General features: G+C 53.0%; 1 protein-coding gene across 6 annotated transcripts in view; it reads left to right on the top strand.

Annotated features, from left to right (window-relative positions):
• JAKMIP3 (Janus kinase and microtubule interacting protein 3) overlaps positions 1-27,746 on the top strand; it is a 104,509-nt gene that overhangs the window by 9,881 nt on the left and 66,882 nt on the right. Inside the window, exon 1 of one of the 6 annotated variants that reach the window (XM_082424096.1) lies at positions 9,194-11,659. The exons of the other annotated variants lie outside the window; for them this stretch is intronic. The gene's annotated coding sequence lies outside the window, so the exon portion shown is untranslated. Of the gene's footprint in view, positions 1-9,193; positions 11,660-27,746 lie in introns of those variants that run through there. 6 annotated transcript variants of the gene reach the window in all.

The following is a 27,746-nucleotide window of genomic DNA, read 5'->3' as shown; positions in this document are numbered from 1 at the left end:
TAAAACATAGCAAGGGTTGCTGTTTTGTAATCGGTAGTTGTTAATTCTGTGCTGAAGTTTGTGTGGGTCTCTTTCTATTTTTTAAACTCAGTTCTTGCTCAGTTGCCGTGTCCCCTGCCTTCCCTGGTGTCATTAGCTGTGCTTGAACAATTGTCTGTGGGTTTCCCTGAGACCTCGGGTGAATGTGCTCCTCTAGGAGAGGGTCACACTCACTCCTGCCAGGCAGCTGGGGCACCTGGCTGGGAGCCACTCCAGGCCGCTTCTCTGCCTGGAGGCCCTTGTTCCCCTCTGGTCTCCGCTGTGCGCGGACCGACTGCTGTGTGCGCTTCTCAGGGCTGGGCTTCCTGCGCTGCTCCCTTCACGGCAGCTCTCTCTGCAGTCCCGCGGAATGGGGTGGCGGATGCAGTGGGGGAGAGCACAGCTGAGTAGCCCCCGAGGGTTAGCCCTTTGGTCCTAGCTTAGCCCCAGGCGGGTAACTGGTGGAACTCCCCACTGGAGCAAGTACGCGCTCCCGTCTTGTCCACAGGAGGTGTTGGCTTTAGGCAAAGGCTGCCTTGGTTTTTCCATAATGTGCTATCTCTCCGTCCAGGCGGTCCCAGGACTTTGGCGTCTCAGCATCTTTGTTGCCTTTAGGTGGGAGGTGAGTGAGTGAGTTCTGACCTAACCAGCCCACCATTACCTGAAAAAGAGTTCTGAAACACTTATTTGCTCCCATGGAGTATTGCAGATGGTTTGGAGATGTTGCTTTCCATCCAGGGTGGGGCAGTGAGAGCAAGAAGCTGCCTTAAAGTGGGGCTGCAACCTTGAGGCCACATTGTCATGGTCTCAAGGCCGTAGTTGGAATGACCACAGGTGGACCAGGGGACCTTACCCTGTGAACTTGAAAGAGGATGTGGAACGAGGTGTCCACACCCTAAAACAACTTCTCATCCAGTGCCAGCGCCAGTGCCAACCACAGCTTGGAGAAACAAGCAGGGTTTCTGGGGAGGGTTCAGTTCACGTGAGGGGCATGCCTGGGAAAGGCCGGACACCTCTCTCTCTCCTGGTCACGCTGTCCACAAAGAATCTTAGAAGTGGGGGCATGCGGGGCAAGTCACCAAGGAGCTTCCTCTGTGGACGAGCTCAGGGAATAGCTTCTGGGTTAATGTTTCTGGTGCCTCTCATCCCAGGGGCTCAGGCCAGTGCGGGAGGCCCCGCCAGCGGTTAGGGCGCTGGTGGACACAGGGCGGAGGAGTTGTCGAGCTGACTGGGCCGGCGGGGCGTGGATGAGTCCAGACAGAGCCACCAGCGGGCAGCCGATGAGTGGAGAAGCGCTGCAGAGCTGACGCCCAAAGCCGGGTGTGAGTCAGGCAGAGGCAGGGCTGGCCGCGGCATCCGCTCAGGTGGGATCAGCTCATCACTAGGCGTGGTCAGGGCGCTGCAGTCGGGGAGAGAGTTGAGACAGGGCAGCACCCTAGATGCCACCGCGGGAAGCAGGCCGCGCCCTCTCACTCCCCGCTCCCGGGCCAGGTCCTCCGAGGGTCCTGCACCCCACGTTCCCCGGAGGAAGGCAGGCGGACCCTCGGGGTGTGTTGCAGGGCGTTGGCCGCTTTGAGGCTCGCTGGGGCAGATTTCCTGGGACTGCTGGTGTCTATTTATTTCGTTCTGTTTCTCCTGGAGCCAGAGCAGCAGTTGTGAAGATTGGACTCTGAACTGGGAGGTTGACGCAGGTTATTTCTTCCGCGGGAGTGGTGCACTGGTGAGCACGTCCCCAGGGTGTCATGCAGAGGTCACACAGCTGTTCCCACAGGCCACGGCACATGGGGGTGACTTGTCTTGAGAAGCACCGCTCAGAGCAGTTGGCTTGCGAAATGGCGTGAATCAATTAAAATCCAACATCTTTTTTTTTGGCAACATTTGGGAGGGAATTAAAGCAAAGCAGGCTTTGCCAAGAAGCCCATAGGCCATGATGAAGTCAAGTTTGGAAGCAGATGGAAGGAAGGGTCAGTGCACCTGCGGTCAGCAAGCTGGGGCATCGCCGGCAGGTCCGAGCCGTGTGAACTGCCCGCCTTGGTTTTAATTAATGCCTGCTCTGGCTTCACTTTTTTTTTTTTTTTTTTTAATACCGTCTGAACTTGGGACCCCGGTCTGCAGGAGGGGAGCGAGCTGCTCCCTTGTTCTCTCCCACCAGGGTCTGCAGCCCACGTGGTCCCTCGTGCCGCCCGACACTGGGGCACTGAGGGACCCAGCAACTGGCCTTCTCCCCTTGGGGTCCCGGCCCTCAGACCCCGCCTCCTTGTCTTGTTCAAACATCCCCTGGTGGGATTGCACCTGCCTCTCTCCCTAACTCTCCATAGCACATGCTCATAATTCAACCTGAGTTTTCCGCCGGGCGCCGTCAGCTGCAGCGCGAGGTCGGCGGCGCCCCGGCTGATGGTCCTCGGCCAGTGTCGCCTGCTTGTTTGTGGGCAGTCAGCGCCTGTCTTTTCAAAGCCTGGCTCGAGCGCAAGCATCTGCGTCCGGTCCGGCCTCGTTCCTGGTGGCCAAGGTGGCTCCGGGCTTCTCTTCTCGCCTCTGGAGCCCAGGTGTGTGCTCTGAAGAGCGGGTGCCGCTGGCCGGGCTCTCGGGGGTGACGGGGGCGACGTCCTGCTGCTCGCTGGGTCCACACTTAGTTCATTTAATCGCAGCCACGGGCAGCCCCACCCCTGCTCCTCGTGTAGAGAACCCTCTAGAACTTAAGTGTCTGTACCCCTGCCATCCTCACGAGAGCCCTCAGAGAGCAGACTCGCAACCCGGAAGGGGGCCCGTCCCGGTGACTCTGGTTCCTGGGGAGAAGCGGGAGGGATGGGGTCTTCCTAAACTGGTGCCACCAACTGGGTTCACGCGACTCCCAGCACATGGCCGGGCTCTGCCCACGTGCGTGTGCAAAGACCAGCCGGACCGTGTGCTGCCCGCACCCGTCCTTCCCTGTAATAAGGGAGAGGAGCTCGTATGAAAAAACCTTGAAAGAACAAAGGGACACTTCTTTGAAAAGCAGCCGATAAAGGGACTCTCCTGGCTGTCCAGTGGTTAGGACTCCGCGCTTCCACTGCAGGGGTCACGCGTTCGATCCCTGGCTGGGGAACTAAGATCCCTCAAGCCGCGCAGCATGGCCAAAAAGCAAAGCAAAGAAAAAAAAGCAGCAGATAAAGTAAAAAATGAAATTCTGCTGATGGCTCTTCCCCAGGAGCCGTTCCGGACTTGCCCTGCGTCCTCTGCCGCGTGCGGCTCTCGGAGGACCGAGCCCGTGGTCGGTGCCCGGCTGGGCTAGAACCCGTTCACAGACCCCCAGGCTGGTCCCCGCCGCTCGCGACGCGAGAGCAGATGCTCCAGGTTGCTGCCCTGAAACGGGCTGACTCGCCAGGCTTGGCCGCACGGCAGCTCCTGCAGCTGAAAGCGCTCTGAACTGGGGAGAATCCCTCCGTGCAGCCTATGTCCGACCTGGGCCTCATCCCCTGGAGCCGGCGTCCCCAGCCTGCGTGCGGTCAGGGGCTGGAAGGGGGGCAGACCCCCGAGGGCACGGGGGCTTCACAGAGCAGGTGGTGCAGGCTGGAGGCTCCCGTGTGGGAGGAGAGACTCTGGTTGAGCCTGGCAGCGTGTGGAGGGAGGCGGGCTGCTGGAGGGGGGTCCACGGGGGGGGGTGTCACTGTCCAATGACCTATTTCCACGCCTCCTTCCGGGACATTTCCTCCAGCTTTCCACCCGACTTTGCATGAAGCTCTCAGGCTTCAGCAGGGCAGCCTGCAGACAGAAGGTTTTCCGAGCCCGGGGGGTGGGCAGGGGGGCTGATGAGACGAATGAGACTTGGTGGCTGCCATGGTCCCTGGCAGGACGGGACAGAGGCCCTTCCATGCCCGAGGACCCCAGCCTCTCTGAGGGTGTGTGACCGGGTCGCTCAGCTGCATAAACGCAAGTCAGCATTGGGCTGGTCGGTAGTTTTCCGCGACGTTCTTTGGCATCTGTGGAGAGGGTCTTTCACGCATTAGTCAGTCCTGTATTTTCTCGGCACTAAGTTTTGATCTATTGACGGTCTCCTCAGGGTCTCTTGATGTCGGGTTAAGGTACATGGGTGCCCCCCTTCTGCAGCGGGTTCTGTCGGATTTGGGATATCACGTTGTGTAGCAAGAAGGTGACGCCTTTAAGTGCAAAGGGGATTCAGGGACGTGCAGTGAAACAGCCGTTCGCCGGCACCGGAGTAGCGGTGGGGATCCCACCCCCTGCCCCCCGCACGCGTGTAGGATGCTGGGGCCTTCGCGGCATGTGCCGGGTCCACCAGCACGCTGCCGGCAAGACAGTGGACGTGAGCTGGTCTGAGGGCCGTCAGGAGAGGAGGTCCCAAAGTCTCCACCATGGGGAGGGCAGGAGGGCAGCCCCGCCTTGGGCGAGGCCCCGAAGGACCGCTGCTGCCCCTCCTGCAGGAGCAAACGGCATGGAGCCCCCCACGCGGTGGGGTTTAGGAAGAAGGCTCGGGCCGGGTCAGCAGCCAGGTGTCAGCTCCCGGGCCCGGCCGACTGGCAGCGAGCAGACTGCATCCAGCTCACTGCAGACCCCGCCGGGCCACGTCTGAGGTGCTCAGACCCTCAGTGTGACCGAGGGGCCGTCCAGGCGAGTCACGTGGGACAACGGGCCCATCTCTGACGCTGACTCCTCCTCTGGGTGACCATTCCGCCGGGGCTGGGGAGCGTCCCGGGCTTGTTTGCCCTTCCCAAATGGCGGGCTTACTCCTCCATCCAGGAACCTGACACAGAGGCTTTGTGGCTGCGGAGGGTGCCCCTCGCGGCTCTGCACCTGGGGACCCAGGATGGCGTTCAGGGTCCTTTGGTGTCAGCGTCCCCTCAGACCCCATATCCGCAGCCTCCCCCGGGCGTCACTGCGGTCGACAGCTGCAGGCCCCTGGGGAGGGACTGGGGGACATTTATTCCTGATCCTGCTGGCGATACCCCCTCATCACGTGGGCTGGGGGTCTGGGACGTGTCTTAGAGCTGGTAACCGGTGACGAGGCGAATTTCTCCCCCATGGTTTCTGGCTTCTGAGCACCAGCTCCCAGTTATGTTTCAGTCGTACCCGTCTTCTAGTGGCTGAGTAGTATTCCGTCACGTGTGTATATAAACCACATCTTCTTTATCCACTTGTCCCCGTCACTTCCTGTGTGCAAGGCCACCGAGCTGGCTAACTGCACAGTCCCCGCAGGGACCCTGCTGCTCCCACCTCCCACCTGCCCCTTGTCGCCATCCACCGCCAATGAGGCTGCTGCATCCGAGGCCCATGTCCACCAGCAGTGGGGCACTTACCCCACTTGATGATGAACAGTCCACTTCTAGAATCCCACCCTGGGCTCCAGAAATCCATCCTGGGCATCAGAATCCCACCCTGGGTGCCAGAATCCCACCATAGGCTCCAGAATCCCACCCCGAGCTCCAGAATCCCACCCCGGGCTCCAGAATCCCCCCTGAGGCTCCAGAATCCCACCCCGAGCTCCAGAATCCCACCTTGGCCTCCAGAATCCCACCCCGGGCTCCAGAATCCCCCTTGAGGCTCCAGAATCCCACCCCGGGCTCCAGAATCCCCCCTGAGGTTCCAGAATCCCAGCTCGAGCTCCAGAATCCCACCCTGGGCTCCAGAATCCCACCCCGGGCTCCAGAATCCCCCTTGAGGCTCCAGAATCCCACCCTGGGCTCCAGAATCCCACCTCGGCCTCCAGAATCCCACCCTGAGCGTCAGAATCCCACCCTGGGTGCCAGAATCCCCCTGAGGCTGCCCTCCACGGCCACGGCTGGCACCAGCTCTCTGAAATGAGACCCTCCCAGAGTCCTCCCTCCCCAAGGCAGCCCCGGGACAAGGCCCGTGTGTGGGGCGTGTATTTTAGGAAGGGACCCCAGGGAACAGGATCGGGGCCGGGAAGGACAGCCAGGGAAGGGGTGTGCGGGAGGCACCACGTGGGGGCTGTTGGCAGCTGGTCACTGCTGTGCACACTTCTGGGTGGGCCCCACGGAGCTGAGCTGCGGGAGGATGGACAGAGGGACGTGCGGCAGGACACCCGCGGCGCCCGGTGGCTGCCTCGCTGGCTTGTCTCAGGACAGAGGGGACAAAGCACAGCGCTCGCACCCCCGCTGGCACGGTGAGCTGGCAGTCACCCTCCCAGCCGTTGCGTGTGTCCCTCCTGGCCTGTCTGTGGCCTCACACGAGGCCATCTCTCCCTCTTCCTCACGCGGCCGGCTGTGGGCCCTGGGGCTGGGCACCCATGGCGGGAACAAGGGCAGCTGTGTCCTGTGTTTTTAACCCCCATGAAAGGGGCGTTCTGTGCAGTTGCAGCCTGGGACAACCGCCCACCTCACTGACCCGGCGTGAACGCACCCATTCTTTCCTGTGGCTTCGGACAAACGCGCCCATTAGCGTCGAGCACAGTGGTGCTGTGTTTGCAGCGCGCGGGTTGGTGGGGGGCCTGCAGCACAGGGAGGGGGTCGAGTGACACCCCAGCAGGAGGACCGCGCTGCGGGCCGCTCTGGGCCAGGGAGGGGCTCTGCCAGCTCCATCCTAGCGCCTGCGTGTAAGCCCCGCCTCCACCCTTCCCACGGTTATTGATTGAGGGCCCAACGCAGGTGCCTTGGGGCTGCGTGATGGTGAGTGTGCGTCATCGTCTGCGGACGATGGGATTCGGACTCTCGTGAGAGCAGCAGGCAGGCGGGCGTGGTCAGGGCCTGGGCTGCAGATTGGGAATGATTTCAGGTGCAAGGCTGCTTCCACCTGGTGAAGGATCTGCTTAGCATCTGTGGGTGGAAATGCAGACTGGGGACCGAGGAGTTAATGTCTGATGTGCTTGACAGGGGCTCTGGAACAAGTTAACGCCCGGGGTTGTGTTACCTACAGAGAGGGCACAGGTGTGCCGGGGCCCCAGGTGCGCGGCGTGCGTGGCCTCGTGAGGGCGGGGGGCGGCGAGGCTCAGGTCAGCCCCGGGGAGGGGGGCGCCCCACACGCGCTCGGAGACGCTGGATCCACCAGGTGAAGCCGCAGACGTGCTCCCTGCCATCCTCCTCACGTGTTCCATGTGTCACACGGGCTTTTATGTGGATGCGTGTGTGGAGAGACTCATAAAACCAGGCACGCGAAGCAGTGGGGCGGGGACACACAGGCTGCTGGAAAGACACGTTTGGTCCCGATGGGAGGAGCGCTTGGAAACAGAACTTCGGCCCTGAATTCCACCGAGGAGCCGCCGGCCCAGCTCCAGATGACCTAGCTTCTGTCTCGTGTTGTGGTTCAGCTGTGGTGCCCGTGCTAGAACATTCTTTGGTTTTGCTGGACTTCCCCGCAGGAGGGGGCAGAGCCCTTCTTTCCCAGCCGGCTTTCCTCCGGAGGCGTCTGGTGCTGCCGGGCCCAGCAAGCAGAGAGGTCGGTATCCCAGGAGCGGGTCGGGCGGTAGCCTGGGTGAAGCGTCCGCTGGCTCACCCTGGGCCCGCGGAGGGTGTGTCTCGCCTCTGATGTGAGCTGAGATTGGCCAAGTCTTCCTCCTTCCTGGAGGGAGGCTTACTGAGGATGAAGGTGTGAATGATCATTTGTCCAAGTCAGGAGGGACCTTGAAAACACCGATGTTCATGCACTTTGAGGGAAAGCCTGTGTTGTACGCGGTAACTACGGCCACACACGGGTGATCAAGCTGTCCTGCGGAGGAAGCCAGGGGCTCCGGCCTCCGCGTCTGTCCCTCCCAGTGGCTCTGTGCTGTCCCCTCCCCAGGCCTGGAGGGCAGCCCCTCAGGGGGTCTGACCTCAAGGATGGCACCGGAGCTGCCTGGTCTCCAGGAAGCTGCAAGAGGGGCCTCAGGACAGGCGTGGCGGCCGCGAGTTTGCCGCAGGGCAGAGGCAGGTGGGCACTCAGAGCTGCGGCTCGGAGCAGGGGCCCGGCCAGGGTTCCTAGGCTCCACCGCTGCCCACCCGTCCGCTCTTCCTGCCGGGCTCACCCACGGGGCTCAGATTCCAGGAGAAAGGTGACTTTACCTGGAGAACCAGAGGGTATTGGGAAGTGGACATTTTTTTAAAGCTTTTTGTGTCAGGGTAGAGCTGCTACTTAAGAAGTAAATGGAGTTGCTGGCGAGACAGCCAACAAAGATAGAGACTCTCTCCTTCCCACATGCCCTAGAACGCAGGATGGAAGTAACCGGAATTCTCCCCAGCTCATTTTACAGGGGAGGGAGAGGGAGAGAAAGAAAGGAGGGAGGGAGAATGGATCTGGGAGTCAGAAGGGTAAGCTGCCCTCTGCTCCCTCCCGCTCCCCCCGCCGAGCTGGGAGCCAGGGGCTGTGGCTACTGGTGGGATTGGGGGCTGCTGTCCCAGGGCCAGGGGACCGCACCTTCATGCCCACGTGGGAGAGGAAAGAGGAGGCAAGACTTTGCTGGGGGAACTGGGACTCGGCCCTGGCGCAGTGCTCAGACCCCGCCTGAGCATGGACTGCCGTACCCACCGGCACCAAGAGGGGACCGGGGACCTTGTCTCGCTCGGCTCCCTCCGGCTGGGGAAACATTTTAGGGAGAGTTTGAAGAGCCAGGTCTGTGCCTCTCCCTCGTTTGAGGCTTGAAATGATGTGATCCCAACTCCCAGTCAGGAGGAATGGAAAGATGGGTCCAGGCAGGTGATCCTGGGGTGGGACGGGACGGAAGCAGACACAGGCCAGCTCCGGAAGGACAGGGAGAAAACAGTGCGATCATTCGAACAGATGCAGGAAAAGCATTTGATAAATTGCAGTACCCATTTACAATTTAAAAAAATCTGTGCACTTAGCAAATTTGGAATACAGATACATTCTTTAACCTGATAAAAGGAACCTACCAAAATCCTGCAGCAAATGTGGTACGTAATGGGGGACCAAGCATTTCTCTTCAAGAAAGAACACAAGAGAAAGATGCAAATATCATTACTTCTCCTTAACAGTGTATGGAAGTCTTACCCAGCACAAGAACATGGGAGAAACAATGTGAAAGTATGAAGATTGGAAAGGAAGAGACGAAACTGCCCTTCTCAAGAGAATGTAGAAATGAACAACTATTGGAACAAATGAAATTTCAGCATGTTGCTGGCACAAGGTCAATATAAAAGAATCAATAGTGTTCCTATCAGCCCTCTTCCTGCTGGTTATGTGATGACAGTGACAGTAACACACACAAATGCCTGTCACGACAGGAGCACCGAAGGGATAAGTGTGTCAAAAGTTGTGCCAAACCTTTTGGAGAAAATGATACAACTTCTTTGAAAGACACTTTAAAAAGTCCTAAGTAAGTAGAGGACTGTACTATGTCCACAAACAAAAAGACTGCACCATTTTACATTCCTGCCATGAGGGCCCAAGGGTTCTAGTTTCTCCACATCCTCACCAACACTTGCTGTTTTCTGCTTTATGTTTTTTAGTAGCCATCCTAATGGACGTGAGGGTGAGATCTGATTGCAGTTTTGATGTGCATTTCCCTGATGATTAGTGATGTTGAGCATCTTTTCACGTGCTTATTGGCTTTTTGTCTGTCTTCTTTGAAGAAATGTCTATGCAAGTCCTTTACCCATTTTTTAATCTAGTTGTGTTTTTGTTGTTGAGTTTTAGTTCTCTCTATATTCTAGATACTAATCCCTTATCAGATATATGATTTGCAAATATGTTCTCCCATTCTATAAGTTGCCTTTCTACTCTGTGGATAGTGTCTTTTGATGCACAAAATTTTTAAAATTTTCATGAAGTTCAATTTGTCTATTTTTTTCTTTTGTTACCTGTGCCTTTGGTGTCATATCCAAGAAGTCATTTTAAAGTCCAATGTCGTGAAGCTTTTGTCCTATATTTTCTTCTAAAAGTTTTATTGTTTTAGGTCTTAGATTTAGGTCCTTGATCCATTTTGAGATAATTTTTGTATATAGTGCGAGGTAAGGTCCAACTTCATCCTTTTGCACGTGGATACCCAGTTTTCCCAGCACTCTTTGTTGAAAAGACTATCCTTTCTCTAATGAATGGTCTTGGCACCCTTGTCAAAAATGATTTGACCACGTATGCGAGCTCTCTATTCTATGTCTGGGCTCTCTATTCTAGTCCATTGGTCTATGTGTCTGTCTTTAATTCACACGCTTACTTTTAAAAATAGAAATGAAGTCATACCATACACACATTTTACAGCTGACTTTTAAAAAACTTAACAATATGTTGTTTACGTGTCTCCGTGTCAGTACATACACTCATGCCACGTTAAAGGGTGCCGTTGTGTTGGGGTACACGTGCGTCCCTTGTTTATGTAAATTACCTGTTGGACATTTAGGAGGCTTCCAGTTGTTCACTGGTGTGTTATGGGCAACGTTGTCATAATTATCCTTCACTGAGTTTTATTTAAGGTGTTCAGAGCAGTGCTTGGCACAGGCTAAGTGCTATAAAAGTATCTGCTAAATAAAACCTGTACAAACGCCATCACGATATCACTTCCTCAGGATACATTCTTAGAAGTCACGTTTCCGGGTTAAAGCACACGCACTTTCAAAGGGTCACCACCTGCTGTCTCCCTCTCACCTGCGTGGAGCCGCCCTAAGATGGGGCCAGGCGCAGGGCCTGAGCAGATCACACAGGGTGGGGGCGCTCTTGTGTCAGGGCCCAGGCGTGCCCCTCGCAGGGTTCGGATCTTGGTCTCCAGAGCCACGGCCCTCTCCCCATCCCCAGTTTGGATCCTGGCTCCAGCCCCTGCCAGTGGGGTGATCGTGGGCAAATGTCCCGATCTCGTGTGCCCTCCCTGCACTCCCGTGCGGCCTCAGCGTGTCCTGCAGGGCAGTGTGTGCAAGGCCCCCGCACCCCAGTCCTGTCTCCTTGACCAGTCAGAGCAGCTGGGCTCTGAGTGCCCTGCAGCCTGGAAGCCATGGAGAACCTGCCTTTTCGAGAGCACCGGTGAGGTTGCACTTTGCTTCTCCCGAGCAGGGTCGTTACGGAATATGGCTGGAATGACGGAGGGCGAGCTCGTGTGCCCATCCATCACGCTCGTGCAGCCGTATTGGATTCATTTCTGTGTTTTCATTCTTCAGAGTTTAATGGATACTGATGCCTTCTATCACCTCACCATTAAAACAAAAATACCCTTGAAGTGGAAGTTCATATTGCTGACTTTATAGCTACATGGAATCCAGAGGGGATTCTCTAAGGGAAAGGGACCGGAGTGCTGTCCCGCAGTGCCGGACACGGAGGGGAGCACGGTGGCAGGAGCCGTCAGCATCACCTGTCCGTCCTTCACTTGCCTTTTCCTGGAGGATGCGGCCAGACCAGCCGAGTCCAGGTTCCCCTCCTGTGTGAGCACAGAGAAAAGCCGCTTTCAGATTCCCATCTACATGGCATCACTTCCCCCCGGCCCCGCCCGCGCCATCCCCGCAGCCTCTGAATGGAGCTCGCCCTGTGTGCGTGTAGCATCTCCAGCTCCGGAGGGCTTAGCGGTCCTGCTTAGAAACGGCCGGGAGCTGGTCCCTCCCCCTGGATGTAGCCACCATGTGGTAAATTCCATCTGAAAAGAGGAGCTGAGCGCTTTGCTGAGTCACAGAACCCTCCGAGCTGATTGCACAAGCCGGGCTGAGCGCAGACAGCTGAGAGCGCTTCCCAGGGTCAGATGAACACGGAGGAGAGGCGCAGGGACTGAGGAGCTCCGGGTGTAAGTGCTTCGCTTTTGGACGCTGCAGGGGCTCTGCTGTGTTCAGCTGGGGCTGAGGTCTTTTTTGCAGGGGTTTATCCCATTTGAATTGGCTTCTGCGTTTAGCGTGCACACGGATGTAGCCGGAAAGTTCACGGGGGCGAGGGAGGGGATACGTTATCCTACCTGTGCAGAGGGCATCACGGAAGAAAGTGTTCGATCTGCCTTTTGTACGTTTGTGCTCCCGAGTGCTTCTGGGGGAGGGCTGGGCCTGCTCCCTCCGGGCACTAGGCTTCTCTTCTTAAACACGGGGTTTATTTGATCCGCGCTCAGAGCTGGAGCCTGTCCTCCCGGCAGCTGTGGGGTGGAGGGATGCTGGCTGTGCCCGCCCTTCGTGCTGGGTGTGGCAAGCACCCCGGGCGCAGCCCGGAGGCCCCGCCGGCTCCCTCGTCCTGGCTGGGGTGGGGTGAAGGGGGCTCCTGGGCCCTGTCTTCTTTTTTAATAACAGGTGTGTTCATGGCTCCCTCCTGCCCTTTGGAGGGATGCTGTCTTCTCTTTAAAACTTAATCAAGAATCACCATCTGTCCGTTGACATTGCTTCTCATGCCAGGAACTCAGGTGTTACAGCTTATTACCTGATTTCCAACATTTTTCCTTGAAAGAAGCGGGTGTTATTACATTGTGCCTCAGTCTCTCCAGTTCAGAGAAAGTCAGAGGTTGATTGGGGCTGGCAGGGTTTGGTGGAAAGAACATCACAGGTAATTTGGTCAAACATAAACTGTTTTGATATGTACTGAGTTGTGAATGAGGCTCACTGTGAAGCTGTGTAAGTGGGCTACAGCTGCAAATACTGTTGCCTTTGATTCTGCTATTTGTTCAAAACCCGGATCCAAGTTGTAGATTTGAGGATATTCTCAGCAGATCTCAGCCTTTGAGCAGATCAGTTGTAAATTCTACCCTAGTTCCCGAGGAGAGCAGCACAACAGAAAAGGAAGGCTGGCCGTGGCGTGACTTCGGTTTATCTCTACAACATTGCCAGCGGAAGGCCAGCCTTCATCTGAGCTGCTCTGGGGATTTCAGAAAGTAGATAAATGCATATCTTGTAGAGGATGGTGCATTCATTCCTAAGGCCGAGGGCCGTGCGCGTCTGTATCTAAGCCTTCTTTCCTTGGTTCTGGGATGCTTTGAAGGCTCGCCTATTAAATCCAAGCGCCACATGCACCTGACTCGGTCCTGTTACCCGGCAGACGACCCCGGGAAGACCCACCACCTTGAGATCCTACCTGACAATATGGGGCCAACCGGGTGGCAGTCCCGTAGCCAGGGAGCTGGGGAAGAAGGAAGAGTTCCTCGTCAGCCCCCAGATCGTGGAGCTCACTGCCGCGAGAGAAGCGTGGGCATCCTGCTGGCGTTCTTGGAGGCTGACCTGGACCATGGGCTCCTGTGAACTGGGAATCCCATTCAGGGCAGATGCCACATCTTTCTGGTTTTCCCTGCTCCTTAGTTTCCAGACAGTCAAACCAGATGTGAAGTGGGTGGCTATGTTAAGTTTGCACTCGGACCCCGAAACAGCCCTCTTCAGTACAGGGACTGGGAAAGTGCAGCACTCGGCCACAGCGACAGTACCTCTTTTTGAGGCTGTCATCCCCAGTCTTCCTCCTTCGAGCAGGTGCGTTTTCCGCCTCAGAAGCACTGGCTGTGGGTCCCGCACCCCGTGGCCAGCTGTGCTTCAGAGCCCCAGGCCCACGTGCTGCCCGCCCTGCTCCCACCCTCCACAGGACTGCCCTGTCGGGCGCTCGCGAGGCCCTCGGGCGCTGGGCTGGCGCTTGCCACCCCTTAGACACCTCAGGAGGCCACCTCAGAACAGACCCGTGGTCGTCGCTTTCCAAGCGGCACAGCTGACAGGTGGTGGACGGGGGGAGTCGTGGGAAACCACATCAGAGACACAGAGGATGGGGTCAAGGGCAGCCTGGCCTCAAAGCGAAGCCCAATCCTGGCGGAGGGAAGGCCGTTCCACACTGGGGATTCTGTCCCACTCAGGATGGAGGCTGGGACTCGACAGGGAGGTCCGGAAGGTTCAAGGCCGAGAGACCTTGTGGATTCAGGTAACCTTCATGCAGTGTGGGCTGGTGATTTTGAGGTTGGAGCCGCACCCGTCAGCAGCTCCCCTGCTAGGTGAGCGTTATCGCATCCCGAGTGGCGTTTTCCGTGACATACAGTCTTTCTGAGCCGCTGCCTTTCCTAGAACTCTGCCTCCCTGGTGGTTGGTTGACCCAGTATGACTTTGGCTTTGAAGAACCACCCGGGCCTTCCTGCCTGGGAGAACTCTGTGTGCGCGTCCGCCGGTGGTGGGCGGTGGGCACTGGGGCAGGGGCACGAGGCCGGGGAGGAGGCTGGTGGTCTGGAGGGGCGTGTGTCTGCGTCGTGCTGCTGGATGTCACCTGAGCTCCGGCACTCCCTCTGGATGATGGGGGTGGGTCGGAACAGGAAGGGCGTTGGAACCCGTCACATTCATGCCGAGGTCCCCCCAGACAGACCTTTCTGTAGGTCGTTTGTCTTCTGGAGATGGACTCCGTTCAGGAAGAGTTGGGCTATTCCTAAAGCACAGAGGGGCGTTGCCACAGTTTTGCACGTTTAGTCTGAGGTTCATCTGAGGGCAGGCCCCCTGGTGTTGTAGCTGATGCATGCATTTCAGAGTTTTATTAAAAAGCAGAATTGGCTTGTACTGTGCTCTGATCTCAGGGCAGAAAAGGCAAAACCCAAGGCCAGAAGGACCTTCTGGCGGCGTTTACCAGACAGAGAGGCAGGGACTCTGGGTGGTTCACCAGGCCCGTCGCTGCCGCTTCTCCACGTGGGCCTCTGTGGGATCAGGCCCCACGGGACACGGGGCTGGGGGGACAGTCTCAGGCAGTTGGAGTCTGACCCAACTGGAGAGTCCACAGCCTGCCCAGCGCCCCAGAGAGGGACCTGGCAAGCCGCCGACGGCCCACTGATGCGGTGCCATGGCAGTGCGTTCCCCCGCCCCCCCCCCCCCGTGGGCGTATCCACCCAGCATCACCGGTCTAAACAGGGCTGTGGTCCTCTGAAAGTGCGTCTTACGGCCCTACTGCTTTTCAGACTCTTTCGACCATTGATCCCCATGCATCGCCTCTGCTCTGTGAAGCAGAGCTGCCTAGCCTAGAAGACCTTCCATTGACTTTCATTCCTTTATTCATCTATTGTTATTTTCCTGTTCGTCCAAAGGAGGGGGAACCCAGCTCTGAAACTGGCCTTAGCACCTACCCTTTCACATTTTCAGGGATGTTAGTTTAATTTAAGAAGAGCAAGAAGAGCCCCAGAGCCCCACGCGGGCATCCTCGTCGTGGTGGTGTCATGGCACCAGGTTGGGGCAACTGTAATATTTGCTGGAGAAAACCTGGAGAAGACAGAGGAGGCGGCTTCTTCGGTGACAGGCAAGGCTCAGAAACACAGGCACCAGGTCCACACCTTCCACTGACGAGGGAGGAGTGGTTTCCTCCCTATCCGGGGAACCCCCAGGCCACCCAGCATCCGCCCCGTTACAAGCCCGAGCCGCCCGCTCAGGGCCCTGGTGGGACAGTGATGGCTTCTGAGCTCCAAAAGGCCGTCAGCTGTGTTTTCTTTATGAAATAGGCTTTGTGGTTTTGTTTTTTAATATTTATTTATTTATTTGGTTGCACCGGGTCTTAGTTGCGGCAGGCAGGCTCCTTAGTTATTCCTCTCCTGCTCCTTAGTTGCAGCATGTGGGCTCCTTAGTTGTGGCATGCATGTGGGATCTAGTACCCTGACCAGGATCGAGCCCAGGCCCCCTGCATGGGGAACTTGGAGTCATATCCACTGTGCCACCAATGGATAAGTCCCTATGAAACGGTTTTGTTTTGTTTTTTTTAATTTCATAAAACAAATACATTCTCATTATGGGAACTTTAAAAACATCTAGAAAAGAAAAAAGATAAAAAATAATCACATTCTTCCAAGGTAAATTATTACCCACAAGACAAATTATTAAAATTTTGGAATATCTTCCTTTTCCTTTTTTCTGTTTTTTTTTACATTGTTATGATCATCCTATCAATTACAGTTTTGTCTTCTGTCTCTTCCCCTTACATGAGATACTCATTTTCCCTTTTAGAACAATTCTTATTAAGCATAATATTTCCTTGTGCAGCAACTTAATTCATAAGTATTGAGGTTGTTTTCACTATTATAAATAACATAGCGTTGAACATTTCTGAGCATAAAGTTTTCTCTGTATTTAGAATGATCTTTTTGGGATAGAATCCGAGATATGAAATTCCTAGGTTAAAAGTTAGCAGCACTTTTAAGATTTAAAATTTCATATCATCATATTGCTTTCCAAAAGAACCATACCAGTTAACCTGTCTCATCAGTAATACCAAAACCACCAATTAGCCTATTATGTATGGCTTTGAAACTTCTTTTTTTAATGGTTAAATAGGATAAGTTTTGACGTGTATACGCCTGCCAAGCCGTCTCCACAGTCAAGATGGTGAACCTGACCATCACAGCTGAAGTTTTCTTTCGTCTTTGCATCCCTTCCTTCCTATTCCCCCTGACAACGCACCATGTCGCCAGGCAACCACTGATCTGCTTCTGTCATTATAGACCAGTTTATATTTTCTAGAATTGCATTTAAATGCAGTCATATAGTATGTTTCTGTTTAGATCTGACCTTTTCTGCTCCGCATAATTGTTTTGAGATCTATTGTTGCATGTATCAATATTTTATTATTATTATTATTATTGCTGCGCAGTATCCCATTGTATGGATGTACCCTAGTTTGGCGCCTGGATTTTGGGTTGCTTCCACATTTTTCTATTACAGAGGAAGCTACTAGGAGCATTCCTGTGCAAAGCTCTGTACAGACACATGCTTCCACTCCCCTTGGGCAGACACCCAGGCTGGATGATGTTGTAGGTGTGTGTTTAACTTTTTAAGAAACTACCAAAGTGTTTTCCAAAGGGGTTGAACCATTTGCATTCCCGCCAGCACGTCTGAGAGGTCCCGGTCTCCCTCACCCTCGCCAGCACTTGGTGTGGGCAGGCTCCTTGTTTTAGCCATTCCAATAGGTGAGCAGTGGTCTTCTCTCTGTCTCTCTTTTTCTCCTGATCAGTCTTTGCAGAGATTGGTCAGTATTATTATTTTCAAAAAACCTTTCATTAATTTCTTCTCTTGTGTATCTGTCTTCAAATTTATTGATTTCTACTAACATCCTTATTATTTCTATTCTGCTTACTTTGCATTTACTTTATTGTAATTTTTCTATGTTTTTAAAATGGAAGTTTATACTAGGATTAGATTATGATTGGAGATAGTTATTATTTTCTAATACAAGCATTTATTGTCATAATTTTTCTCTCTTACCACTTTAGTTGTGTCCAAAATATGTTGATATATCATGTTTTTATTTTCATTCAGTTCAAAATATTTTTCTAATTTCTTCTTTCACCTATGGGTTATTTAGAAATGTGTTTTTAAAATTTCCAAGTATTTAAATTTTTCCTTGATATCTTTGTATTATATATTTCTAGTTCAATTTCTTTGGGGCTGGAGAACCTACTTTGAATCATTTCAATTATTTTAGCTTTGTTGAGATTTGTTTTATTGCCCCGTATATAGTTTGTCTGGATGAATACTTTATGTACACTTGAAAGCACTACATGTTCTGCTGTTGGTGGGTAGTGTATCCTACTGTGTGAGGAACTGCCAGACTGTTTGCCAAAGCAGCTGAACTATTTTACGTTCCCACCAGCAGTACACAAGGGCTCCGATTTATCCGCATCTTCACCAGCACTTATTATTTTCTGTTTTGTGTTGTTTGCTTTTGGGTTTTTTTGGGTTTTTTTAAAATTTATTTATTTTATTTATTTTATTTTTGACTGCGCTGGGTCTTCGTTGCTGCGTGCAGGCTTTCTCTAGTTGCAGCGAGCGGGGGCTACTCTTCGTTGCGGTGTGCGGGCTTCTCATTGCTGTGGCTTCTCTTGCTGTGAAGCATGGGCTCTAGGTGCGCAGGCTCAGTAGTTGTGGCTCGTGGGCTCAGTAGTTGTGGCTCGTGGGCTCTAGAGTGCAGGCTCAGTAGTTGTGGTGCACGGGCTTAGTTGCACTGTGGTACGTGGGATCTTCCCAGACCAGGGCTCAAATCTGTGTCCCCTGCATTGGCAGGCGGATTCCTAACCAACGTGCCACCAGGAAAGTCCCATGTTTTATTAATTTTGAACAATCCTCTGTCATTTTGTTTCTTTATACATTTTTTTCACCTGTCCTCTGTCCCTGTTTACTCTGTGACCCCACCTGTACGTATGTTAGGCTGCTTGATATTGCCTGACGGTTTTAGAGACTGTTTTGTTTTATTTTTTCTTTTTGTGTTTCATACTGGATACTTTCCATTGGCCTATCTTCGTGTTCACTGAGTCTTTTCCTCAGTGCTGTCAATTCCACTGATGGGCCAGTCAAAGAATTCTTCACCTCCGAAAGCATGTTTATTATTACTCATGTTTCCATTGGAGCCTTTCTTATAGTTTCCGTTTCTCTGCCATAATTCTTCATCTTTTCAGCCACGTTGTCCACCTTTTCCACTAGATGCTTCAACATAAGAATTGGAGTTACTTAAATTTTCTGTCCGGTCGTTGCAACAACTTAGCATCTCTGAATCTAGTTCTATTGAGTGCTTTATTTGTTGACAGTGGGTGGTTTTCCTTGCTTTTTTCTGAGTCTCATAATTTTTGATTGAATGTCAGACATTGTCTGTGGAAGAACAGTGGGGGCTGAGGGAAAAAATATCATGCCCAGAAACGGGCACGTCTCTTCTTGGGTTAGGGTGTGGGTTTGAGGCAAGCCAGGCAGGAGCAGTGTGGGTCGGGGCGTGTTGTTTCTGTTGTTACCCTCCAGCGGTGGCGGCCTCGTGCTGTGTGCAGTGTGGTGCCCGGGGGTTGGAGGGGTTATTCTATGTTCCCGCTCCACGCTTAGCTTTTGACGCTCTGCACACCTGCACCACAGAAGGGTCTCTTTCTGCACCCTGGCCCCTCCCCCAGCACTGGCCTGCTGTTGCTTGTACCCAGTGCAAGCTTGTTTGGGGGAAGGGGGTCTTCATTCTACTGGTCCAGCCTTAGAGGAATCAAGGCCCATGTGCCTGAACTTGAGGGGGGTCTTCTCAGCCTTCCCACCCCTTCCCCCAGCCGCCGAGCTCTGCTTTGTGTCACTGCAGGATCCTGAACCCCCCCAGGGCCTCCCTCTCCCTCCTCAGGAGCAGGTGTTTTTGGCTTCCACTCTTACCCTAGAGGCAGGGGTCTTCTCCTAGTTCCCGGGCAGAAGGGAAAGAGGGGCTTTCCTTTCACCCTCTCCCCGTGACCCTGAGGACAAGCGGGTTTGCTGCTCTCCTCCTAGTGGCTTAAGGCTTCTGCTCTGCGTGGAAGAGGGGCCTGGAATTGGGGAGTGTCTGGTTCCCTCCCAGTGGCACCTGCCTGCTCCTGCATCCTGCACCACGGGGTCAGGGTACGGGGGTAGCGGAACCCCTCCAGCCTCTGTCCTGCCCTCAGCCTTCCTCAAATTTGGGCTCCAGCGATTCCAGACTGATGTGCCAACCCACATTCAGCCCTTGGAAACGTGTTGAAATTAGAGCTGATTTCTTCTTCCCCCTGATCTCTGCCAGAGGTGAACCAGCTCAGGTGCCTCTGTTCCCTTGGATGGGCTTGTCACCGTCTGGTTCTCTTGGGACCTAAATTTTTCTGGGCCCAAAGAAAGATATGATTTGGTAGATTATGTGGTGGCTCTTTCTCATTTTCAGGATGGGAGGAACATTCTCTCGTGATTTTCTACATCTTAAGCAGAGGAAGTTTTCTCATATGTTTTAAAAATCACTTTTCTTTCCTTTTTTGCAAATTATGTCTTTTGATAGTTACCTATTAATCTTGTGACTTAATGTTACTATTGAGTTTCACAATCTTCTAATATAGTAAAGACACTAACTTTTTTGTTGTATTCACTGCAAATAGTGTTTCAACTTCTTTTTAGCTTCTTGACTGCATCACACTGGTAATAAAGAGATGTGAAATGTTAATGCAGTGGAGTCTATTGATCTTTCCTTGTGTGAATTCCTTTCATCTTCTTTAAGCCTAGAAAATCCTCTCTCCAGAGATTTGAGAAATGTTCATTTCTCCTCTCCTCACTAGTTTTAATGATTTGATTTTTTGCCCTTAATTCTCTTAATCCATTTAGAATTTCATGTTAGAAAGTCAGTATTCCGTAGATTTATTTCCCTTTCAGCTAATCATCTCGGTACTTATGAATGATATTCTTGCCCTTGCCGTTGAATATAATGTATTATATTCTTGCATGTAACATAGGGCCTATTTCTGAACCGTGAAATCTTTTTCAGTCACCTGGCTATTCATGAGATCGGGTTTTTTTCTTCTTAGTAAAATTACATGTTTAGACTAAAGAAATTATTTTTCTGTTAGAAAAACATTTGCCGTGTTTCTCCCAGGCACATTTCAAACTGCTCTCAGGGCAGCTCAGTGAGAAGCCTCGGACTGTGGTGGAGAGGACTCGGTCCCCTCGCTGCTGGGACTGTGCAGCCCGCTGCCGGGCCTCGTGGAGACTGACATGTAACATGGCCTCCGAGTTGCCGTGGGGCCCGAGCTGCCCATCGTGAGCTGGGGGTCGTCCAGCCCTCCAGGCCGTCAGGTTAGGCGTGCACAGCCGTGCTCAGTCCTCACGGGGACGTGGGCCCGAGGGGCCCGGGATGCAGGGGAATTGCAGGAGGACGTGGCCCGAATGCCCGCGGCCTCACCCGGCCACACCGCCTGCTCCCGCCCTGCTCACATGGTGGCCTCAGGGGACTTCCTTGTGACCAGGGGACAGAGGAAGAGAGGGTGCGGGCCCGGTGCACCAGTGGTTCTGCCCACACGCGGGCACCGCCCGAAAGCGGACGCTGCAGCCCTTCGGCCCCTTGGGGACTAGTGTGTGTTGATCTTCTGTTGCCCCCCGAACAGGCACCACAAACCAGGCGCGGGAAGCAGCACAGACTTGCTGCGCTATCTGGGTCACGGTCCTCGGCGCGGGGCGGGGGCGCGGGGCGGGGCGGCAGGGCATTAAGCCGGAGTGCGGCCCGTGGCTCCCCTGGGTCCTGGGCCGCTTCCCTGCTCACTCGGTTTGTTGGCAGAATTCACTTCCTTGTCGTCCTGTGACCCACGTCCCTGTCCTCTTGTGCTGTGTGACCTGAGGCCATTCTGAGCTCCTGGAGGCCGTGTCCATCCTGGTTGGGGCTGCTTTCTCCACCTCAGGGCCAGCAACGTGGTCTAGTCTTGCTCAGGTCGGTCTCCTGACCTCGGCTGGCAAAGGCTCTCTGCTTTTAGGACTCACGTGCTTAGATGCGGCCGCAGGGATGATCAGGAGAATCTCCTCATCTCAGAGTCCTTAACCTTCACCACGCTGGCGAGACCCCTTTGGCCGTGGAAGGTGATGTGCTCACGGGACCCGGGATTAGGATGTGGACAGCGTCGGGACGTTGTCTGCCCCTCACACTGGGTGCCCACAGCTTAACCACGGACCCCCTTCCCCAAAGGAATACGGTCTGTTTTGCTGGGACGAATAGTCATGTTGCTAAGAAATCTTATATTTAAGAAACAAAAATAAGCGAATAAATAGTTTTCATGGATAAAATGTCAGGGAGCTGAAACTTTCAGGTTTACAATAACAATGTCAGTTTTCTACAAAAATCTCACTAATGACTGCACTTTGTAACTGTAAGTGTATTTTTTTACTGATACACAGTATATGCTGGTTAAGCAAGAGGGACAAAACCAAACCTGAATTTCTGGAGCAGATTCTAAGCAAGGCAGTTTGTGTCCGTAGCACGGGGTTCCGGGACCTTCTGGGTAAATTGCAGTTGGCTCGACAGCTGCCGGAGTGAACGAAGCAGCAGCGCCTCCTGAGGGCTGGGCGGGCCGTGGGACGCCAGGGCTGCGTGCAATGCTGGTTCCCAGGCAGCCTGCCCACCGTACACCCCTCAGCTTCCTATTTTCAAACTCCTGCTGTCGGAGAGAGCACATCATTAATTGGGTGTTGTAGACGCTATTCTGAGCAAGTTTCCTTTTTTTCCCCTAAAGAGCTATTTTAGGAGCAAAACGCCTCTGGTTCGGGGCAGGGCTGTCCTCTCTCTGCACTGACACGGCGGGTCCCCCTGGGCTGCCGTCAGGACCGCCCCGGCCCATTGCTCAGTGTCACACCCACCCCGCATGCATCTACGGACACACGTACATCTTTCTCGTACCTCTGACAGGGAACACTCCTTACCAACCACCGTAGCTTTTCTCCTAAATTATATTGCAGAACACTAGTTCTGAGCCGTGTTCCATGAACAAAGGGTTTCCTGAACTCCTCTTCTGGCAGCTATAGAGTAACCGGTAGTCAACTTGTTCTACTACCAGAAAATACCTCGAAACCGCACGGGAGAGTGAGCCAGGCGTTAACCTGTGGCCAGAGCAGAACTTGGGGGCCCAAAGAGGAGAAGACACGGGGCGCCCCGGGTGACGCCCCGTCCTCTGACTGGCGCTTTCCCAAGGAGGGAACGGGAGTCTGGGTGAGGGAGAGGACTCACCATGTCCCCATCTCAGTGTCACCACGAGGCCAAGCCCGTCGTCCTGTCCACGGCCTCTGGGCGTCCTCGGTGTGAGGTGCTCGTTCACATCTCTGCCCGCTTCCCGCCGGGTGGTCCGTCTTTGTCTAGTTGGTTTGTCAGAGTTCTTCCCGCGCTCTGGACAGTCCTCGGTGAGCGGGTGTTGAGACGTCTTCTCTGAGCCTGTGGTTTGCCTTTTCACTCTCCTTTGTCCTTGATACAGTCCCATCTACCCAGTATTCCTTTATGGGCCGTGCTGTTTGTGTCCCGATAAGAAATCTGTGCATTTCCAAGGTCATGAAGCCCCACTAGGTTTTCCTCTAGAGGATGATTGTTTCACCTCTCATGTTTGTTTCTGCAGCCCGTGGGAAAGTGATATTTTGTCTGCAGTGTGAGGTAGGGGCTGCGTAGACCCCCTGTGGGCGCCCAGGCAGCAGAAAGGCCATCCTCCCCCGGCCATCGTGGTGTCCCTTCATCACACGGGTGACGGTACCCGTGTTGGTCCGCCCAGCCTGCCCCTTTGACCACAGTCTGTTCTTGTCCCAGTGCCACCCCCCCGTCTTTATTCAGACCCTCAGAAGGTCCAGTCCTGGTAATGTGTGTCCTCCAGGTCTGCCTCCATCTCCAGCTGCCTCGGTGGCCCTTGACCCTGCCGTTCCACACAGCATAGGACCAGCTGGGGCAGGGCACGGGGGTCAGCAAGGCCTTCTGTGCGACTCACAACCCTGGGAGCTGGCCGCTAGCTTGTGGAGGCATCTAAGTGGTGACGAGACCCTTCCCTTCCGGTCAGGGGGACCACGTGTCTCTCAGGCAGATACACGGCAGGCCGTATCCCGGTCGTGCGTGAAACAGCATGCCTGATGTTGATTTGTCAGTAAAAAGACATTTCTTTTAGAACAGATAGTCCCTCAGCCAGACCTTGGTTGAACTTCAGGAGATGTAGGAAGAGTGTCTTCAGGAAGGAGGACAAAGGAGGCTGCTTTGGTCCATCATTCTGTCTGTCTGTCTGCTCACTCACTCTATGTATCTATCTACCTATCTATCTATCTATCCATCTATCATCTATCTATCCTTCCTATCATCTATCTATGTATCTATCATCTATCTATCTATCTATCCTTCCTATCATCTATGTATCTATCATCTATCTATCCTTCCTATCTATCTATCACCTATCTATCTATCCATCTATCATCTATCTATCCAGCCTTCCTATCCACCTATCAATCTATCTATCACTTATTTAGATTAGCTGTTTTCCATTCATCTTGGCCACGCATGTGAGCAGAAACGACCCTGTATGTCACCAGTCCCCGGGGCTGTGTCTGTGAGTGAGGCTCTGCCCTGTCTGGGTCATTCCTGTGCTGGTCTCAAGCCGGAACGCAGGCTCAGAGGCTGGGTCCCACCCTCAGCCAAGGCTTCCTGAGGGGTCCCGAGCTGAGCGGCAACCCCAGATCCAGCCACTCTTCTCAACTGGGCCCAGGCATTAACACGCTTGCGGAAACACACCCCAGATACCACACTTTGAGCCCTGCGTGTCGGTTCAGTGGCTGGCAGGTTTCAGAGCCAAAGAAGCTGTACGTGAGTACAAAGATGGAAAAAATTAAAGTGTTTCATTTAAACCCTTTCTGTATTTGAGGCAATGAATGCAGTGAGCCAGTGTGGTGAGAACCAGATGGCACTGTGCCAGTGGGAGGTGACGTCCCCCGGCCCGGGTTTCCGGGTGAGCCGGACTGGGGGGAAATGCGAGGTGCAGCGAGAGGCTCCGGGGTGCCTTCTGTCTTGCCGGCTGCCCCCCAGGCCCAGCAGGCCCTCCAGGAGTGGACATCATTCACCAATGAGCCCCTGCCCTCTCCAAGGCCAGTTCTGCCATCCGTCGTGTGCACTTCCAGTGCCAGGAGGGATTCTGAAGAAGCTTCCCGAGAACCTCCTTTGCTTCCTTGCGGCCCTGACGCCCCTTGCGGGGACCTGGCCTTCCCCTCGTGCGCAGCCCATCCTGGGCTTTCAGAAACTCCTGGGACGCTTTCTGGGACTGTCCAGGATCAGTACCCCAGGGCGGTATGAGAACGTGAGGCACCAGGCAGGCCCCGAGCACCTGCATCCTGGGCCTTTTATGCAGCACCTTGGATGCACAAAGGCCCGTTGGTTTGGTTGTGCAGTGGTGGGGACAGTGGTCTTCAAGCAGCAAGACGCGCACCCACTGTGCGCACTTAGAGGACTTTCGAGGGGGAGTGGGCTGCCCGCAGCTCCCTCTTCATCTCTCCCCGCCCCCCACCGGCTCTACAAAGCCAGGCAGACCCTCCCCTCCCCAGGTGGACAGCTGTTGGGCACCAAACGCGGGGAGAAAGGAAAGCTTTAACTGAAGTTCTCAGACCACCAGCCCCCTCCAGCTTATTCAGAGATGCGTTTCTAACACAATTTTACTTCTTGCATTTAATAATTTATCAGAATTTGTAATATATTTGTGCTATTTGAACCAGTTATACAGCCATAATAATTGCAATGATAACTCAACCTGAAAGACGTTTTTATAACCTCAGTGCTGAAGGTCACAGTAAAAAATCTAAATTTCCATTTATATGCATTTTCTTGTGCTGTAAAGATGTGATAAGGTGATCAATGAAAGTCCTTCAATCAAAAAACGTATGCCATTGGGGGCAATATATAACCTTACTCTGTGTGGTTGGTAGAATTTCAAAAAGAAGAGGAATAATGTAAAGTTTCTACTAAAGAAGAGGTCGTTGACATATTTTTTAAATCGATGACAGTAGGTTTCCAATCACTGTTCTAGTTTAGACAACTTTCATTGCTCTCTTTCAAGTTCACGAACCTTTTCTTTTGCGATATATAATTCTAATGTTAATACCATCCAGTGTATTTCTTGTCTCAGACATGGTATTTTCATCTCCGTATTATTGATTTGGATCTTTAAAATTTATTCCATGTCTCTTCTTAACCTGCTGCTGTTTCCTCTACCTTCTGGAGCTTGTGGTTTTATCAATACTGGCTGTTTTAACATCCTGGTCTACTAATTCCCACATCTGCCTCATGTCTGCATTTCTTTCTATTGGTTGTTTTTTTTTCCCCCCTCTCATTAGGTCCTATTTCCCTACTTCTTTGCATGCCTGGTAATTTTTGATTGAATGCCAGACATTGTGATTTTATATTGTTGGTGCTGAATTCTTTGTATTCCTTTAAATATCTGAGCATTGTTCTGGGGCGCAGGTGAGCCACTTGGGAAGAGTTTGTTGCTTTTGAGGCTTTCCTTTCAGCTTTCTGAGTCAGAAACGGAGCAGCTTTCAGTCTCGGCTAATTTGGCTCACTCTTGAGGTCACCCTTCTGGGGTCTCTCCCTGCTGCCTCAGGATCACAAGCCCTTGAGGGGAACCCACCAGGCCACGCTGTGCCATGTGTTGTGGGGAGAGCAGGCCTGGACCAGGTGCTGCTTGGGGGACACGCTGCCTCTGAACCCCAGTTTCCTCATCTGAAGAACCAGGTTCTGGCTGGTGATCCTGAGAGTCTTTCCTGGAAATCTGGTGGTTACACGTCTCCATTTTTATTTTATTTTTTTAAATTTTATTTTATTTTTAAAATTTTTTTATTTTATTTATTTATTATTTTTGGCTGTGTTGGGTCTTTGTTGCTACACGTGGGCTTTCTCTAGTTGTGGCGAGCGGGGGCTACTCTTCGTTGCGGTGCGCGGGCTTCTCATTGCGGTGGCTTCTTTTGTTGCAGAGCATGGGCTGTGGGCGTGTGGGCTCAGTAGTTGTGGCTCACGGGCCCTAGAGCTCAGGCTCAGTAGTTGTGGCGCACAGGTTTAGTTGCTCCACAGCATGTGGGATCTTCCCGGACCAGGGCTCGAACCCGTGTCCCCTGCATTGGCAGGCGGGTTCTTAACCACTGCGCCACCAGGGAAGCCCACACGTCTCCATTTTTAAACGTGATTGGGCAGGTGATGGGTTTGATAGAAGCAAAGCTGTGTATAAACCTGGTTCTATTATTTTCAAAACTCTTGTGCTGCCACCTGGAAGACATTTACAGCGCTCAGTGGTTCACTTTATAAAGTCATAGCTGCTGCCAGTTCTTGTGTCTCAGGAGGGACATCCAGGGGTTAATGTCAGGTAAGCCTTCCTCCCTGGACCAAATTAAAGCGCCTTATACAGCACGTGTTTTCCCCCAAGAGCCGTTCACTCAAGTGCGGGGGTGATGACCCTTTCTTCAAACAGGTGGGTGGTTTCTACAATCATTTAATATCATGTCTGTCTTCGATCCTGAGACTTGAGCTGGAAAATTTCAAATCGTGCTTGTGATTTAAATTATAACTGAAATAGTCGTAAATACAAGTCCAGGATTTCCTTCTTTGCTCACAAAGTTGCGGCAGGCCTTCTGCCTCCAGGAAGACAGAGCAGACATGCTTCTCCTGTTCCTCCCGTCAAGACAATAAAAACTCTGGACATTGGGTCTAAAACAAACATAAGGAGACTCTGAAAGGGGGCGTGAAGGAGGCATCCGGCTAGGGACCTCAAGACCCAAGAAGATACAGTGCGGTGAGCTCCCTAGGTTTCCTTGGCCTCATACATTCCGGCGTTGGAGTTGAAGAAGCCAGCAAGTCAGACATACCAACAGGCACAGACAGAAACAGCCCCAAGAAAAGCCTGCTCCCTCTGGCCAAAGGGCCAGCAGCAGAACAGCCAAGAACAGCCTAGCAACAGACGTCTTACTGAAGAGGATGTACAGATGGCAGATGAGAACATGAAAAGATGTTACCAATAGTGGTTAGGGAAATGCCAATTAAACCCACCGTGAGACATAAATCGTACCAATGTTTTCTTAGGTCAATCTCCCAAGGCAATGGAAATAAAAACAAAAATAAGCAAATGGGACCTAATCAAACTTACAAACTTTTGCACAGGAAAGGAAACCATAAGCAAAAGGAAAAGACAACCTATGGAATGGGAGAAAATGTTTGCAAATGACGCTACCGACAAGGGCTTAATTTCCAAAATATACAAACAGCACATACAACTCAATAGCAAAAAAACAAACAGCCCAGTCGAAAAATGGGCAAAACGCATGTCCCGATACCTGGCAAACAGATGCAGTATTGCCTCACAAATTGATTGCTTCTCTGAGGTACCTACCAGTGTATTTGGGGAGAAGCTTCGAGAACAAGTTCAGGAGCAGCTGTCCTTCTATGAGACTGGAGAGATTCCACGAAAGAATCTGGACATCATGAAGGAGGCAATGGTTCAGGCAGAGGAAGCGGCTGCTGAGATTACTAGAAAGCTGGAGAAACAGGAGAAGAAACGCTTGAAGAAGGAAAATGAAAGGCTGGCTGCGATTGCCCTGGTGTCTTCAGAAAACATCAGTAGTACCCCAGAGGAATGTGAGGAGACAAGTGAAAGACCCAAAAAGAAGAAAAAGCAAAAGCCCCAGGAGGCTCCTCAGGAGAAT

The sequence above is a fragment of the Balaenoptera physalus genome (genome assembly GCF_965194825.1).
Source record: "Balaenoptera physalus genome assembly, chromosome: 14".
NCBI lineage: Eukaryota > Metazoa > Chordata > Mammalia > Artiodactyla > Balaenopteridae > Balaenoptera > Balaenoptera physalus.
The sequence above is the reverse complement of the archived record's forward strand: the minus strand, read 5'-3'. Positions and strand labels throughout refer to the sequence as shown.